The sequence below is a fragment of the Procambarus clarkii genome, chromosome 4 (assembly GCF_040958095.1).
Source record: "Procambarus clarkii isolate CNS0578487 chromosome 4, FALCON_Pclarkii_2.0, whole genome shotgun sequence".
NCBI lineage: Eukaryota > Metazoa > Arthropoda > Malacostraca > Decapoda > Cambaridae > Procambarus > Procambarus clarkii.
The window spans coordinates 59,216,258-59,220,930 of NC_091153.1; positions in this window are offsets into that span (position 1 = coordinate 59,216,258).

Consider the following 4,673-nt stretch of genomic DNA (forward strand, 5'->3'; position numbering starts at 1 on the left):
AAGCATCAGGTTGACGAGTTCTGTAAAAGTAGAGACATGTGCTGCTTCCAGCCATTTCATGAAATACCTCCGTTTCGTGTTAGCAAACTCAAGGAAGGTAGTGGTACTTGCCTTCAGGTGGTCACGGAATTTCCTTCTATAACTTTCGGTGGAAAGTAGGTAGGCGTCCAACACTGCTTGTTTCAGAGTGTGGTAGTCATTCTCAGACGCCAGAGTACTGAGTGTGACTGCAGCTCTACCTGTAAGATGGACTCTGAGAAGTGTGGCCCATTGGTCGACAGGCCAACTGAGTTGATTAGCAAGGGTTTCAAAGGTGGTGAAAAACACATCAACTTCTGCTTCTACAAAGGATGGCATTAACTTACTTGCATGCGATATATTAAAACTGACGGGAAGATTGGCAGTAGCTTGCTGGCGTTGAGCGAGGTGTGAAGTTTCCAACGTGTATTCTCGTTGACGACACTCAAGAGCCAGAATCGCTTGTTGCTTGTCATGTTCGCGTTGCATCTCCAACTCGCGTTGTTTGGTTTCAAGCTGTAAGCGTTCCCGCTCCTGGAGTGTTTCAAGCTGTTCTCGTTCCCGTTCACGGAGTAATGCAAACTCACGTTCCTTGAGGGCGATTTCACGTTCTTGTTCGTCTCTTCGTATGGCAGCTGCTTCTCTTTGCTGCTCACGTTCAATCTTGGCCAGCTCTAGTTTGAGTTTCAGCGTTGCCAAATCAGTTTTTTCTGCAATATAGTAAGTTTCATGAGTTTCAGAGTCTATCTTACCTTGCTCTAAATAGTAATCCAGCAACAGGTTGTGTAGGTCATTTTTGTTGGCTTGGTAGGGAACTTCTAGTTGATACTCATGTGCAAGAGTTTGTAATTCAGTCTTCTTGGCACGACTTAAAGTCCCTATTTCACCTGCTGGATTTGTACGGAAAGCTTGGAGACGAAACATGGTGAAATTAGCAAATAAAGGTACACGAATATTCAATAGTGAATGTCAGAAACAGGACAACGTGGCAACTGATACCTATCCTGTGAGATCTTTAACAATTAAAGTTAAGTAAAAGATGTTAAATGATTAAATTAAATCAAGGGCGCAGGAAATCTTGTACCCGGTACTCATGTAAGAGGATAAGGGCAAGAAAATCCTACTAACAAATGAAACAGAGTTTCGAAAACAAATGAAACAGTTAAATGCTTCAAAAGTAAAATTGGTAGTCCAAGGATGTAGGCATACCTTGCCAAGTCTCTATAGGACATAAAGCAAGTTTTTCCTACTGAATTTAATATGATACTTACAGAATTAGCAAACTTTTGTGCTCTGAAAAGTAAGCTAATTCCCTACCGTTGTATGTATCATCATCTCTGACTGACGTGTAGGGGTGCGAGGTGTCAACTGGTGACGAGAACTGCTGCTGAGGTCCCAATTCAGCAACTAAAGTTCGAGCTAGAGGAACTATGGCCCTCTTTGTCCTCCTACAGTCAGATTGCAGAAGATTGGGTACTCTTGACCCGGGGCAGACCACAGTACCAGGGTACCAATATGATGATCTGTCAGAAATGAGAAATATTCAAGGGACAAAGATGGTAAACACGAGTAATAACACGGAGGGAGAGATGACCAATTAAGAGTATGACTGAGGCCTACAGTCACCACGTAATCCAAAGTTGTCTCACCTTCACCATATGTTACTCTCGTAATGCACAATACACCGCACCTTATAAAAAATGAAATTGAATATGAAAAATAGTAAAGCTACTTTAACAAAGTTAAATACGCTTACCATAAATTACCACTTGGCACCAGTACCTGAGTGAAGCTCCCGGACAGGCCCCCATATAACTTGTGACGGTAACGCGTTGGTGTTCGGCTGTTTAAGGCTAGGGGTATGGCCTTGTCACATAGTTATTAAAAAAAAAACAGAAAAACTGGAACTTCGTCTGTGGTAAGGTAAGGAGAAGACACACAAAACACAAGTAAATTTTAACAATGAAATTTTAATTACGTTAAATAAATCAAAACATGAAAAAATGGACAAACAAATTCGTATAATAAAATCAATCAATCAAAATAATAAGAATAATTAAATGACACAATGAAAAGTTACGTTAAGACAAAATAACAAGAAGTGCAATACAAAAATAAAGGTAAGGTGCTGGAATATTGGCTTTAAGCTACCACCTCTCTCAGTATACGCTTACGTCTAGCCGGGAGAAGTGTTAACTGTGGAAGCACAGAATATTCTGAGGTCTGAGGTCGTGGGGACCCCAGACATCAAGTAGTATGGGGGGGGCGAGTGCAGTTGCAGCCAGACCGGCGACCAATCAGCGGAGCTGGTAGCGATCAACAGGTAGTTTGGCGGTTTGAGTCTGAACAGGTGTCCCTGGCTGCATACGTTTTGCGCTCTGGCAAACCTTGCTGGTGTTGTTGTCGTTGTTGGACATTTCTTCCATAGTAGTTTTATATAATTTCAACGACGTAATTGTGGAGGGAAGAGCAGGCTCAATCTCTTGAAGGAGATTATCGTCACAATATATATATATATATATATATATATATATATATATATATATATATATATAAAGAAAAATTTGGGAAGGGAGTATACCATCTCTGGCTGGAAGAAGGGGGACGCTTAGCCTCGCAGGAAACCACACATAACGCATTAGAGGGAATGTAGATCCCCTCCAATACAGTTTATGTGTACTTTTCTCCTACCACCCCCTTCCCTATGATTGTTTTTTGCTTTATTGTATGTACTTAAAGGTTACAAGATATACATTGGTTGATGCAAAGAGTGCTCAAAGGTTGTTGATCTCTTGAAGCTCATCCGCTTCCGGAGAAGAACCGAGGATGCAGCAGGCGTTTGCCCCTCTGGATCGCCACACTGAGACGCTGAAACAAAAAACTGGCAGCTCTTGGGTCTCTGGTGACGTCAATGAGCTTGGAGCCTAATTCCTTTAGAAATCCCAAGGCACTCTTGCCCCAGGGGCCATGCGTCTCAGACGCTATGGGAACAAAGGTGTATTGACCCTCCAGTCGCCTGTATTTGACTGATTTTGCAATTTCCCTGTGGTTGGCCGCCCCACCTGCTTGATCAGCACCGAAGTCCACATAGGTGTCGGGCCAGGGTGGATACACATGTGTAGTCCCACACCAGCTGTTTATATATATATATATATATATATATATATATATATATATATATATATATATATATATATATATATATATATATTATATATATATTATATATATATTATATATATATATATTATATATATTATATATATATTATATATATATTATATATAATCCAAAGCAGTATATAAACATGCACCAATAATCCCCAGCTATATTTCACTGTTCAAAGCGCTATAATTTCGTAACAAATGGCCGCAATTGCTGATATTCAAACTCATCCGAGGTGTTATATAAACACAGCTTTGTGTGAAACTTTTTCTGTAAATCCAATCACATTTGTAAAGTAATTACATCAGTAAACAAAAATAAACAAATACCAAATACAAAGGACAATAACCTAATAACATAAGTATTCTGAGTGACAAAAATCTATCTTCAAAAAGAGACGGAAATTGCATTAAGTTTGGTCGCAATGTAATAAGCTTCCTTATTGCAATAAAAGTGAGGTGGGTAATCTTATTGCTTATCTTATAATCTTATAGTCTTATATCTTATTAAGTCTTATAGTCTTATACACAGGGTTTCCAGGGTTCGTTATCGCTGCATCTGGCCGCGGGTAGCCAGATATTCCCACTTGGGTCAAACTGGGCTCGAATCCCGATATCATTTATTTAAATAACTGGAGAGAAATGGGAGAGTCGGGAGAAGCTAAAAAAAAAGGTGTCCACTGTAATATCTCCCACCTACACCAGGGGAGGGATTCCACTGTAATATCTCCCACCTACACCAGGGGAGGGATTCCACTGTTATATCTTCCTCCTACACCAGGGGAGGGATTCCACTGTTATATCTTCCACCTACACCAGTGGAGGGAGTCCACTGTTATATCTTCCACCTACACCAGGGGAGGGATTCCACTGTTATATCTTCCTCCTACACCAGGGGAAGGAGTCCACCGTTATATCTCCCACCTATACCAGGGGAGGGAGTCCACCGTTATATCTCCCACCTACACCAGGGGAGGGAGTCCACTGTTATATCTCCCACCTACACCAGGGGAGGGAGTCCACCGTTATATCTCCCACCTACACCAGGGGAGGGAGTCCCCCAGTGACATGACTCAAGTGCTCAGTGTTCACCACCTTGGTCAGGTGGAAAAGGCAGTTACACAAAACATAAGCAATTCTTGCAAGGAACACTTTCTCTAACACGATATGGCCCTGGGTCTAAACATGGAGTCTATCTTCACTCTATCTAAACATGGAGTGAATTTCATTCACTCTGGCATTAGAAGCTTCGAACCAGTGACCACCAGAACAGCATGAGCCAGCAGAGCTAACCACTGAGCTACTGAACACTCCACAATATGAGAGAATCTGGAAGATACACAACTGGAATCCATTTAGGCCTCCCACAGGGGTGCCACTGAGCACATATATATGACTGGGGCGTAGATCTCCTAGTTCCTCTGTGCTCAAGTGGCGGCACTTCAGTCTCAATTGGATACCAGTTGGGCATCTACGAGGGCCACTCTTGTT